At 38.5% G+C, this 14,797-nt stretch overlaps 1 long non-coding RNA gene across 1 annotated transcript in view; it reads right to left on the reverse strand.

The window, feature by feature from the left end:
• The window catches only part of LOC120324961, a 63,881-nt gene that overhangs the window by 11,418 nt on the left and 37,666 nt on the right, over positions 1 to 14,797 (reverse strand). The gene's annotated exons all lie outside the window — the stretch shown is intronic.

Below are 14,797 nucleotides of genomic sequence, written 5' to 3' on the forward strand. Positions count from 1 at the left end.
ATCCATTGCGGAGGAGAATTACCCAGGCTGGCAAAATTAGCCATCTTTGTGCCTCTCTCCCTCGCCGCAGAGGAGACGCGCTCTGCAGCCGCTCAGTCATGTGTGCTGGGGGGTTTTCTCCTCCACTCTGCACTAGCAGATGTCAGGCTGTTTGCTCAGAAGCAAACAAATCCCCACAAAAAGCGCCGAGGTGGGACAGAGAGAGTTAATGCACGACTATGACAGAGAAGCAAGTTTGCTGTGAATTGGGAAGCACAAACTATAGTAATCCCCACCCTGCTGAGTGGCTTCCCCAGAGGTCTGATACAGTGCCAAAGCCTCTTACGCATACTGAGACAAAGCTTATTTCAAGCCGAATTCAGCTCCTGAAGCCACCATACTGCTTCCTGACAGCCTCCAATTGCACTGCCTCTGTATTTGTGTTTCCTGCTGTTTATATTTACTTGTTCCCAGAGCCAAAACAGCTACAAAAACAAATAGTTGCTATTTGCAGGGCTCTGTATCAACACAGGTAAAGTGCTTCACTTCCCTTTTAGTTTTACAAAGATTGTGTTGCAAATAGGCTTTTAATATCTCAGAGAGATTAATTTGGTAATTATAAACCAGTTTAGGAACACATGCCAAACAATTGGTCATATAATCAGCATCCTTGTTTCAGAGTATTAGTGCAGCTGAGGCAAAAGGTTTTTAAACCATAAGGACTACACAAACACTCCCTCGATTATATTGCTATTATTTCCCCATTCCACTGAGACACAAGCTTGAAATATCACTTTTTTGTTTGTCAAGTCCCTGTGGATACTCTCTGGATCTGTGCTCCTGCCTCTTTGGCCTCTGTACAGCTATTGTGACGGAGTCTGATTTGGTAATGGAGATCTTGTTTGATATACTTATTTAAAGAATCAGCTTAAGGAAGCCTAAGAGTCATCAATTCTCTTAATTAACTGCAGAGAAATGATTAATGTGATAAATATGGAATTGATCAGGAAAAAATTATGGTACACAGGATTTAATATGGGTTGTTCAACCAATATTTAAGACATTAAATATGATAAATCTGGTTCTGAGTAAAATGTTCATAACTACCCAGGTTATTTATGCACCTCAGAAAATTCCCACCACAAGACATCAGTGCTGATAGGTTTCTAATTGGAGGGGGGTGGTGCTTTTCAGGTAGAAAAAGTTGCTTTTTCAAAATAAAAAACTCCTCAAGGAATAGGTCTGTTTCAGTTGTATTGCACTTCCAAAATCAAACAGAGCAGAAAAGTTTCAAAGCATTTTATTCTGGCCTTATCTGAAAAGAACATTTTCATTTCAAAAGTGTTCCATTTAAAATTAATTTTATTTCATGCACATTGATGTTTTCTTAAATAATTCATTTATCAGGAAATTTTTAAAAAAACAAATCATTTTGTTGCAGGCCAGAAGATGGGCCTCCAAGCCTTTTCTTTCAGAAGCACCCACACCAAATGTTCCCCCCTGCTGAAAAAGAAGCAAAGAAATGCAAAGAAAAATTTTGGGCAGCATTCAGTCTGTTGCCATTGCACCAGTGTCCTCTCTTGAAAACTGAACTGCAGCATCATTGTAGTCCAGAAACCACCCCACGAACCTTAGGCCACTACTGCCTTTGCACCTCCTAAAATATCTGTCTGCGTTTTATTTCTTGTCTGTCAATCCAAATGCAGCACAGGGGTAAGCATAGAGAATCCAACCTGCACATCCAGCTTTTGTGATTCCCACTTGTCACCTAAAACTGCGTCTGAAGAGCTTTGTGGTGTGGCAGCCATCCCTGATATGCTGCAGTCACTTTGGCATTGTGCAAAAATACTTTGTTTGCATTTTCTGTGATGGTTGGTGTGGTCCACTGAGGCTGCGAAGGATGGGGATGAGGGAAGATGGAGGGAGGGGATGAGTCAGTGTGCCAGGCTTAAGGACTGCTGGTAGAAGTTGTTGAAGTTGTCCCTCCACCCTTCAGTGTCTTTCTCAACACAAAAAGAATTAAAAGGTGAACCAACAAATTCAGTAACACAATAGTGTCACTAACTTTTATAGGCATCTAGAAGACAGTACTTTTAGAGCTCAAGCATGTGGCATCAGAGACAGTAGGTTGGATTTTTTTTTCCTTTTTATAATAGCTAGCCTCACAATTCTTCCTGTCCCCACTTCCCCCAGTCCCTGGAGGATGAGAGTTATGGAAATAACAACTCCTGAGACCATTTCCCAAGAACTCTGTGCCTTGGTCCACAAGAAATGCAATGCCGGATCCACCCACATCTGACAAGCAAGTCATTCTGGAGCAGTTTTTGGAGGAAATGTTGGAGAGACAGAAATGCCACTGCATTCATGTACAGAGCATGAATCCACACATGGAAAGCTAAGCTTCCTCCCCAGGGAAGCTGCCTGAACTTTGCCGAATCTTTTCTCTGCTTTTGCTTTCCCCTGAGGGTTACTCACCACCCAACATGGGGTGGGAAGATCTGTCAGTCTCCCTCTGGACAGCAGCCTGTAGTTCTGTGGCTCTCAGTGCCTGTCCATGACCTGCTCACCCAGTGCTGCAGCATCAGAAGGACCAGAGGGGCCACCAGGAAAGACACACCCCCCCTTGGTTGCCTCTCAGATAGAGGCACAAAGGACTGAGTCTCTGCCTCTGCCCAGGGCTGCTACCCACCTACAGCACACAACAGGTAGAAGGGACCACAGTGGCGATCAACAGCTTCGGAGGCACTGTCAGCCCCCCCTAACTGGCATGAAGAAATAAGAAAATCTGAGAAGTTTTTGAGTCTCAGATAGATCTCCTGATAAATCCCCTTAGGGCTTGGGGGAGGCATATGTGTTGGCTAGTGGCATGAGATACAGATGTATTGGAGGGAGAGGACTCAAAAGAGGGAAGTGGCTGAGCACACAAGGGAAACTACAAACCATCAGCTCACCTGAGCTCCTAGCTGGGGCACTTGATAGTGAATGGATGGTGTGTTACAATGTGCCACAAGCCAGATATTTCAGAGGGGACAGTTGTACCATTAAAAACTCAAAATCCATCTAAACTCCACATTTAAATAGTCTGAATACAGGCACTTAAGAGAGCAAGACTATCTTCAGAAAACTACAGAGCTAAGGCTCCCAGGGCTCACCGAGATCTCAGCAGCCAACACACTCCATGCAGAAAGCCATCTGTTAGGGACTGCTCTCCATCAGTGCTTCCCTGTCTCTGTGACCCCACACTGTGGGAGAGGGGACATCCAGAGGGGATGAGAAACAGCAGTGGGGTGCCATAGAAGCAGTGGTACGACGCGTTTCAGTGGCCCCTGAAATCGAGGTGCTCAAGATTTGATTTTTCCATTGGATTCTCAGGCTTTTTATAATTTCAGGGATGAGACCAATTTAATTTTTATAGAGATGTGTAATCCGCCATTTCAACACACTAATTGAAATAGGCTGACATGCAGCTATGTGCCCTACGAGTCTTCCAAAGCACATATCTTGGCACTTTCCGCTAGAGGCTAAATGACATGACTGGAAACTGCACCAGATCCTCTGTGTTTACAGGCCTCTGCTTCTACATTATTATTGTGATTGTTGGCTTTACCAACAGACATCCAAGAGGCAGAATCTGCTTGGAGAAAATAATAGAAAGTGGAGATGAAAAAGATTTTAAGAGGTCAAAAATCAACTGTACCTATGCTATTTTTGACAGTCATTTATTTAACTTCTTTGTAAAGTCCTTCAGCAGTGGAAATGCACACATTTTCTCAATGCCATCTGACCTGTTCTTCAATTATGACTTTTATAATACCTAATCTAAATTTTTCCTGGAGTAATCTAAGTCTATATTTTCCTATCGATTCAGGGAAAAAGTGTTAGTTAATTTCTTTCCACTCTTCAGCAACCTTTTGGGTATTTGAAGATTGTTGTGTTTCCCTTTTGTACACTGTACACAGCCTCCATCCTTCCAGTTTCCCTATCCAATTTCTCCAGTTCTGACCACTTGGCTCAGGATTCTCTCCTTTGTTCCACATCCTTTTTGGAAAGTAATGTCCAAAGCTTGCCCATGCTGAGGAAGCTAGAAGGACACATACACCTGTCTTCCAAATTATACTCATTTAAAAAAAATTCTCAGTAATATATTTTTTTTACAACATTTTATCATTAAAGGCTTAAATTCAAGTTGAGAATCAAATATTATTGTCTCCATTCTGCATTTCTGCAGCCAACTTTTTCTCTGTCTATACAGCAAGGACCTTTTATTTTCTCTCCACAATGCATAACATTTTTTCCAATTATTTCTCCAATCTGATTTCCAGTTCCACCCTCCAACATACCTTAGCTTTCCCAGACTTCTTTGTGGATATAACAGGCACAATTGTTTCCCGCACCCAGGATGCTACTGACTCTTGTCAGGGATACCAGAACACAGCACAGGATCCTGCTTGGTGCAGATTTCCATTGGAACAGTGTCTCTGACAACTGATCTCCAAATATGGCTTTCCAACTGGGAAAATACCCATCTTATGTCAGGTTTCACTGAAACTATGTTTCGTTAGCTTTTCTTATGAGCTTATCAAGAGAGGGAAAGGTTAAACAGGGTTTGAGGTATCTGCAATTTTTCCTGTAGGATATTTAATAATTCTTGAGGAGACCCATGTGCATAGTGAAACAGTTTCAGAAGTCTTTCATAAAACCAAGTTATCCAATCATGTCAGTGGAGCAGTACAGCTGCTAAGAATGTCAACATGACTCCAAGTGACATGCAAGTACAGTCTGTACAGACCCCACAGGGTGCATTGCAGACATGAAGGCAAATGCAATGAGGTGGGGCAGAGATGTCCCTTGTCTAAAAGGAGGGACAGAAAACTGGAGATCATACAGCAGAACCGGCTCACACTCAGAACTTACAGGGTTCCATTCCAGCTTTTCTCGTATTGTTAGTCTTGCAAACTCAAACTTTACATTTAGGGATGTGAAATTGTTAATAACCTTTGATACATTTTTAGAGACACTTTTCGCTTGATTAGAGCCTTGCAACACAACTACTAAAAGTATGGATAGAGTCGTTATCTTTGATTAACATTGAGGTATATCTTTTTTAAAAGGAAACTACCTGTGCATCTATGTGGTTAACTACAGAAGAAGACAATAATTCCATTAGGAAAATCATAAATTACACTTCTCAGAAAGCCAACACTTGACAAACAATTGAGCCTACGTTTTAAAGAGTGGAGTCACAGAGATATAAACTAAAATGTATACATTGGGAAATAAATTAGAGTTCAGTAATTAATGTGAATTGGAAAATCTTGTTTTACTCAATGACAGCAATTACCATTAAAAAATTTTATTATTCACAAGTAAAATACCAGCAATCTAACAGGCCTCTAAAATATCTATTTTGGTTGCTACTTTAATTATCTTCTCAGCTGATGTAGTCATTCATTTCACAAATTAAAAAAGAAGAGTTTACATACAGGGTGAAAAGCACAGTAACATGGCAGGAGAATTTCTTTGGGGAACTCCAGCCAACAAATTTAACTGTACTGCTCAAGCTGTCAACTTCAGATATGGAAACCCAGTTTCACTTATGGTCTTTCTGAGGAGCCAGCCATGAACTTCAGATCCATGTTAGTACTCCTATTGAGGCTAAAAGCCACGCTAGGAGAATTGCTTTCAGTCACAGATGAAAATGAAGACAAGAATTCACCTCAGCTCTTTGCCGAGGACGTCAACTATACACTTCCTGGTTCTTTTTCTAGACATTTCAAGAAAAGAAAATATTCCTGCTCTTCATAAAGAGTCAATATCACAATTTTTTCTTGTTTTCCAGTCTTTTATCATACTCTTTTTTGTCTTCCCTCTGTTTTGATCTACCCTGATCTCATTTAACTTTCTGCACAGAGGCACCACCACACCTTGTCTCAGGTTCCTCCATATTTTCAGAATGACACACTGTTTCTCCCAAAACTTATCTGATAGTAAGTATTTATTATTGATTATATTGTCAATTTGATATGTACTAGTGTGTGGAAAAGAACCCCTATAAATTCATAGAAAATGAGAGCAAATAAAACTCTGTCTACATAATAGCACCATGAATGGAAATAAAGGCCTTATTTTACTGTAATAGTCCTTTAACCCTGCTTTCATCCATGACTTTAATTTCATTTGAGTTCTTAAATATATCTTTCATTGCTACATGTCTCACACCATCAAGAAAGTGCTTGCCTGAAAGGTTCTTTCTCCCCACTGGGGATCTACCAAAGTACATTCATTACCTTAAATTAAAAAGAAACACTCAAAAATAACATATTCAGGGATGCATCTGCAGCAATCCAGATTGACAGACTGATTTGGTCCCAAATATGTAATTTATCTATACATGAAAGATACTGTGGTCCAGTGGAGCAAGGAGGCTGTTGAAAGCATGAGGAACATTGTGTGTTAGCCACGCACAGAGCTCACGTTTGTGTGTGGAGGGATGCACAGAACTGGAACTAGGACTTGCCAGCTTTCTCCTCTGCCTCCTATTGCAGAGAGCAGGACAATGTGCACACCACAGCACTCGGGAAGGGGAGAGAAGGGGAGAGAAGGGGAAAAAGAGAGAAGAGGTTCAAACCATCTGAAATGAGAGGAATTAATAAACATTTGTCTATACTAGCCATAGAGAGTGCATGATTTACTGAAATAAACATTGCTTGCTTTCCTGAAAAAATGCAGAGCCAAATGAACATGAAATGCCAGTAGAGTAAAAGCTTCTAGGACCTTGAAAGGGTCATGGTAGGGACCCATGATAGGACCGTGAAAGACATGATAGGGTCAAAACCAGAGTGAGTGATGCCAAAAATGTTTTTTATTTCCAGCAATTTGTATTTTCAGACTTCATTTCTCCTATTTGAGTGTTCTGGTTAAGAGGGGCTCTGCAGTGAGGATCGAAGCACCTGGCTGTAGGGGAGGGCATGCACCACTGCAACAGACACCTAGAGGGAAAACAGATTTCCCTGCTCCAAGTCCAATTGTCCTACAGTCTGTTGCATTAATAGCCTAAACAAATGTCTACAATAGCCCTCGCTCTTCTGCTTTGAAAGAAATAAGGAAAGACCTTTCTGAAGCTTCTAGGGAGAGAGAGACAAGGAGGGCAGAGCAGCTTCCCTCTCGCTCCTCTGACTGATGTCACCATTCCTGTGGCCAAAACATGTTTGTTGCTAAGCAACTATGTATATATTACACTCTTCTGCTTCCATTTGGGATTTAACATATGCATTTTCACTTTCATCTCTGATGCATAGTTACATTTGTTTGCAGTGGATGCTGGAGTGAATGGAAGCTGTCCAGTATGGGATATGCATAAGAACTGAAAGGCACACACGGTGATTTACCAATGTGCATCATTGTTTCGAAGCATAGTTCAATGGGAAACCTACTGAGTGCCATTCACCAGCAGTTGGGACAATTTTTTCATTCAGAATTGATGCTGGTTGCTGTATAGCAGCTATTGGTTCAAGAAGTGAAGCAGTTCTCAGATGTCATGAAGAAACATAGTGTGCAGATAGTCTGACTTAATTATTGAAGATGGATTTTTTCTGCAATGATAAAAGAGATTTGTTCTTTCAACCGGAGTTTTGCATTTTATGCATAAATCCACTTTTTCCTACAACTCTCCCACTTCCTTGACAGGCAATGAAAAAAAAATTAAAAAAAAATAAAGAATATAATAACCTTTTCCTTTTGAATTGCACACAGATGACCTAAATTGGAGGCACCCACTCACATTTTTCTATCTAAAAACAAATGAAAAGAGTCTAAAGAGAAAGAGAAGTCAAGATACGAGAATTCATTTATATTATAAACATTCTGTAACAAAAGAAAAAAAATCAGTTTTAAAACCACATGTCTATTACCCTGTAATGAAATTGTAAGAGAATGCTATTAGTCATGTCTGTACATTTATTCACATTGTGAGTTCAATAATTAAATTAGAAGATCTGACATGGAGTTTACTAAACAAAAATCCATGCTATAACAAAAAAGAAAAAGAACAGGATATTGCTAGCTTCCTTTTGGGGTTAGTATTGGCTCTATTAATAAGCATTAAAGAATAAAACACTGGAGGAATTCTTGAGTCTAGATGATTTGGGTTTTGTTATGTTTTTCAGTTCAGCTTAATTTCCTACTGGAAGTTTCTCTCTAAGTATAGGCCTAGGATTATCATCACATAAAGAAAAAAAATATTAAACTCAGTTTGCTACTGGTTTTTCCTACTTTCTCCTCCCTGGAAGCCAGGACAGGAGAGGGAGCATGGAGAAGAGTCAAGGCAACCTTTACACCAGACACAGCTGTTACACAACTCTGAGCGAAGACTGAAGGTTTTTTCTTTCCCCTGAAGCTCATGAAAAATGAACTTATGAAAAGGAATATTGTATGAAAGCAACCTGCTTGTCCATTCTCATATGCATTGATTCAGGGCTGTCTCAGTCAGAAGAAAAACTTTGCTCTGGTTTTGCAGCTGTACAATGAGTAAGGGTAAAGTAACTCTCTCCCATGACCTCTTCTTCTACAAAGATGGATAACTCAGTCAACATTATTTTAGGTGCTGACCCCTTTTGCTCTGTGAGTTTTCTGCATCCCAGGCCTGTACAGAGCCTCCAGCTAGAGCACCAATGGCAAATCTATGCCAAGGGGGAATGCCTGTTACACTGCTGGATTGGAGGAAACAGGCTTCACTGTAAGCAAGAATCAGACTCAGCAGTTAAAAAATAAGATTTTTTTTTAAAAAAACAACCAACTGCCTTACACCTTGAAACTGCCCTGAGTTAGGAACCAGCTAGTCTTTGAAAGTTGCCTTCTTGCAGGACAGTCTGCACTTAGCACTTTTTCACTAGTCTCAGGGCCACACATGAGAGCTACGGAAATGTCCGTGCTTGCCCCTGCTGCTGTACACGTACACTCTCCAAAAATCTGAAATTCACTGCACAGCTGAAGGACTGACAGCAGCTTCTGCATTTCACTTTTGATCTTTGAACATTTTGCCATCCTTCAGAAAAGCATTGCTTTCCTGATTCACATTCCTGTTGCATTTGAGCCTACCCAATAATAAAAGAGAGAGTAGCTCAAAGGATGGTCTATGATACTATGCACATCTATACGTCTGCCACAGTATCTAAGAAGATGACCAGGACTCCCTTTATATTCTTAAATTTTCTTTAAAATGTAAAAAAACCAAGAAGTAGCTTCAGTCCAGGTTATCTTTTAGCCACCTGAGCAGTGTCTTATCAATTTAAGCTGGTATCCACTGTGACATGAGCAGGTCACAAGAACAGCATCTTTGGTCAGCAGCTGAAGCTGGGGTTGTACTAGAGACACATCCAAAACTACCATCCGTATACCCCTCTCTTCTCCAAATTAGCATGTCATCTACTAGTAAAATAAGAGTAATATTTAGAGCACCAGTAAAAAGTACTATTGCTTGCATTTCAGAAGTCATCCTGAAACGTTCAGCTGAAGAGATTATTTTTCATTGTTTTCCCCCAGAGTCTACATTTGGAGAATATTACAAAAAGCTGAAGCTAACACAGATGCACACATTCCAGGGATTCATGCAAAGTCCTGCCACTGCAGGTCCAACTGAGGCAATGAACCTTTGTGGACCTTCCAGGAAGCTTGTGAATTTTGTTGCCAAGTTCAAACAGCTCTAAAATATATAAGGAAATGAGATCCCATGGTACTTATACAAATTCCCGTGTCAGACATAAACGACTACCTTTGTCTACTGTTCAACAAAAAAACAAACCTGCATGAATCTTTCCCAAATGTAAAAGTTGTTAGACAATTCTAGTGCTAAATCTGGTAAAAGGTACATGAAGTGTATGTGTCGAGACTGCTTTGATGGTTTTGGAAGGGTAAAGGGTGTTGCTTTGGTATTGCATTTTTAAATTTGTTTTATCTGCTGTTACCTTCTTTTTAATACGTATTTTTATAGATATATCTAAGATATAGTCACATAAAATTGATAATCACATAGTACTCTATTATTAGTTGTAACTCAGCAGAGAAGCAGAATAGAATGCTTTCTGTTGCTTCTTGTGTCTAACTTTAAAAAAAAAACAACTAGCAATTCATCCTGCCTTTAGGAAAATATTCATGAAGCAAAACTGGCAATAGAAAAATAATTATTTGAAAAACATTATATGAGGTGAGTTGTTGCTTCCCTACTGGATGCCAGTTTAAATTGAGCTAATTTGTTTTACCAGTAGCTTAAGAAAACCCCAGCACAGCAGCATGACAATTATATCCAGGTGCAAGGACTTAATTCAACAAATTCTAGGTGGATCCTTCCAGTCAGCTCAGTGGGCCCCATCCTCAGCTGTGGCTGAGAACAGATGCCCTTGAAAAAAAAACTCTGTAATCACGATCCATTGAATCCTTGAACAGTGAAGCTGAAATGTGTCCAATAAAAAAAAAAAAAAAAATATAAATGGTATTTCTATGTCCAGAGTATCAATCGAAGCATGATTGAGAAACAAGAACATCTGAAGACATAAATCTGAGTAAACAGATACTTTTTGCACTATTGTTATGTTACACATGTAAAAACAATAGCTCATCTGCAAAATATAAGAGTATGGTTCACCAGTTCTCTAGGATTTAGAAGTAACACCTGAAAAATCAAAGTCATAAATCTAGCATTCCTAATTTGGGGAACACTTTAATAAAAACATCAAACTGCAGGGCTTGCTGTTTTAATTCGTCGATGTCTCAACATAATAAAAGTTAAAACATCTTCAAAGGCAAGAATTCAGGAAATAATTCAAGATAAACAAGCACCACATAGGTTTAGATTTTAATACAAAAAATTAGATTTGCAGGGGGTCTTGATCCTTTAGAGCCAATAACTGCACAAGTACAATAACTTTTAAACTTCATTTTTAACAACCTGCAGTAACACACTTACAGTCTGTTTCTGACTCAGGCAAATCCTAGATTGAATAAAAACAGAAAGATACTTTTATAACACTTTGTTTACATATCATTTATTGCAATGGGTTAAGACTAGGAAACAATTTATATCTAAACCAACAATGTCACATGCGTATTTGATAATTGCTGAACTACTCCCAGATGTGTACATGTTTTACTGATTTGTGCACTGTTATAGCCAATTATTAGATTAGCAGGAACAACAACTAAAGTTCATAAATGCATTTGTATCAAAAATATTGGATATGTGTATGCATGCCTAAATGGATAAAGATGGCGTTTTCCAGGAACTTAGCTTTATTTTGTTACCATTTTGTCATTGCCATCACAATTCATGCATTCCAGTTTTTGAACAATATTGCAAAAGATACTTTCTCTCCTACAGTTTACATTCAGGAGTTTACTAAATACATCCCAAAAATGCAGCATTTTGTATTATTAAGAATTTCAACTTTAACTAACACTAATTAGAGGTGTACCAGATGACTCTGATTAAACTAGTGGGTAGTGCTTATTCAGATTTAATGTGAGCAATCTGGACATTTTGAAAAACAGCCAAGCTGGGCTCAAATAAAAACCTGCCAAAAATCCAAACTCTGAATTCAGTCAGGCATGTAAGACTGGTTCCCATGAACATTAAAAATAAAATTAAAATCAGTTGGAAGTCTTGGTTTCCTTCAAATGAGAGAACATCCTCCCATACCCTCAAGAAATATTTCTGCCTTATACATGCTGCCCTTTCAAAGCCACCTCTCAGCACCCGGAACAAACCAGGGAAGAAAAACCAAAGAGAGGTTACTGGTTTTGTAGAGTTTATCAGCTCCAGCATTGCTGGATACCGATTTCTTGGTGAGGGTGGACACAAATAGGAAGAGGGCAGCTGCCAGTTGAAACACATTTTCCAAGACTATCATCCAGAAATCGAAAGACATGCTTTCCACTAGCTTTTAATTTAAAACATACTGTATAGAGACATATCTTATTCATCTGAACCTTTGAACATCTGATGTAAGGTGAGATTTAGGAATCAAATGTAGAGGGGCTGAGCTTTCTGCTGGTGTAAGATGACATAACCACTTCAGATAATGGGCTTGCGGCTGCTTATATGCACATTTGGATTTTATAGAGTCTCTCTCTCCCACATTGTTCACTTGCAGTGCATGTTTTCTATTTATGCTGGTATTAACTTGGAAATAAAAATCAGAATCTAACCAACTGTGAGATAGCATATCTTAACAAGAGCTCAAATAGAGCTAAATCCATCAATCTGGCTAAATTTAAGAACATAAAGGTCTCAGGTCAAAATTCGATGTGTATTCACCTCTTCTTTTACACATGCCTCCAAAATTCATGGTTTCAAAGATGAGAACCCTGAATATTTAAGAAAAGGGCCACTCTTACACTGCCTATTGTTGCTCAGTGTGAAGTATACAACTCCTCCAAGTGAGCTTATTTTCCAAAGATGTATTTCCTTAAATCAAGATGCCTAAAGACAGGTATGGATAGTACAGATGTTAATCCAAACCACCCTCTGCATATCAAGGTTTGCTAAAGTGAAAACGTGCTTTATAAAACCGAGGGGTCAAATACTTAAGATGTTTAAGATGTCTATTTCTTATTGGGGAACAACCAAATTATTGGATTTCAACAAGACTTCTAAACTACACTGTTTGAAAAAGAATCATGCTCTCAATCAGTGTAGGCTTTAAAAAATTACTACTGGATTTTTTAAAGCTCTATTTTAAAAACAAAGTGCTGCCTTAAACAAAATGCAAGGTCTTTCTTTATTAAATATTATCTTAAAAAAAACTTTGTATATGCTTGCTTTGAATGGCAAGATCATATTAATCTGTTGGACACTCTCCACTTTTAAACTTTCACATTCTGTAGGCAAATATCAGTTCAAAATGGTACCAGTACACAGAAGGGATTTTTTTATCTGCAGTATTTTGTTTAACAAGTGAAATTGTCAAAAAAAGTTTGAGGTTGAGATTCTCAAACTCAAATTTACATGAAATTAAAGTTCTAATTCTGGTTTGAAAACTCATCTGGAAAATAAGAGCATTTAACAAACTCATATCTCTAAAGTAGGTTTCACAAAAAAAATCATAGCTTGTGTATGGTTAGGTTTTTTACTCATTAGTGTATCCGTCTATTGAAGAAATATTTCAGAGATAAAAAATTTAAAAATTACTAACACTAGTATATAATTAGAAAATAACTTACTCTATATTTTTCTGATCCATTTCTTAAATAATGTTAGTAGTGCTTAACAGCACAGTTTATCAGTGGAGTTTATTTTCCCTTCCAACACTGTTCCTAGTATCTATTTTAGCATATATTTCACAATGGATGATTACATCTATAATCATTATTGGTCATTGGTCATTAATTTATTTCAGAGTACATACCTCTGTGGGCAGTAATTACTGCACAGCCTTGAAAGAGATATCATTAAGAAAATGAGAAGATAGAAAATATGTTAATTACTGTAAATGTTCTACTGGTTTCTCTCTGGAAAAAAAAAACATGCCTGGAGATTAAGATCATGTGCAATTTTTTCCTAGACAATGTCATATAACACAAAAATATAAGAATGAAAAAGAATGTTACAGGCCCAGGAAAGAGGATAACTTCCAAGTTTCATTTTAAAATCTTACAATTATCTTCATGAATCAAAATGAAAACAAATATTTAATTGAGTCTAATTTCCAATAGTTTCAGGCAAATGTCAAAATGCTGTAACAGCAAGAATTTTTCAGACACTACCTTTTTGTGCACACTCTACTACCATTGAATCCACCCATGTATAATGATCTCTAACAAGTGATAGTGAGTTGGATGGCTAACCAACATTATGGGCCTTTGCAGCATCCCTTCTATATGTAGAGATCCTTGTATGCTCTGTAAACAGATGGCTTTCACTGGTGAAAATTCTGTTTGCCTGAACTCAGCAAAAATATTTTCTAGACCAAATTTTCCAGGAAGCACAAAGATTTGAGGAAAAAGTCATTTGGAGCTTTTACCTGAAGCATGTTTGGGGGTGGGGTAATAAATAAATAAAGCAAACCTGGGCTCATTACATTTCTTGACTCAGTTATTCTTAAATGCAAGACCTTTTAGACAATTGTTACTCAAAGACAGGGAATGTATTTTTCTTGTTTTCCATTAAGATACCATGATGGTTTTGTTTCAGTTTCTCCTGGAACATTGTGTGAAATAGTATGTCAGGAAAAATCTTTGATTTAAATCTGAACCTTTCCGACATAAAACAAAATAGATCCACAATCATCTAAACAGGATTTTTCCTCAAAAACAATGCCATCAAGGTCCTGCACATGGTCTTATTACGTAGGCTGGTGCACAGATTTACATATTCATGACCTAGAAGGCAAAAAAAAAAAAAACCTGCCTGTTGAAAGTGTGTGGATGTGCACAGTGAGAAAACAACATCACCAGAGGTTCACCTCAGTCTGGTCATCACCTTGACTCTTCAGGCTTCCCCAGGAAGAATTTTTTTTTTTATTTTCTTTAAGTTGTCTGGGGAAGCAGGAAGGGAGGTGCTCTTTTACACATGGTCGGGAGCACATCAGCAGAAACAGGAAGGCAGAGGGTGACTTTGGATCTACAAGAATGCTCAAGCAAAAACTTCAGAGTCATTCTGAATTTACATTTCTTGGACTATGCAGAAACTAAATGTGTGAATGCCTGTGGAAAAGAAAGCAAACAGAAAGCCTCATGATTGCTGACATGGATGTGCAGGCTTCATCTGAGCCAGTATTTGCCGATGTGGTTTTTGAAGCATTTATCCGGCACTGTATGAGACACCAGA

The sequence above is a fragment of the Pipra filicauda genome, unplaced genomic scaffold (genome assembly GCF_003945595.2).
Source record: "Pipra filicauda isolate LSUMZ 115617 unplaced genomic scaffold, ASM394559v2 scaffold126_size2276778_pilon, whole genome shotgun sequence".
NCBI lineage: Eukaryota > Metazoa > Chordata > Aves > Passeriformes > Pipridae > Pipra > Pipra filicauda.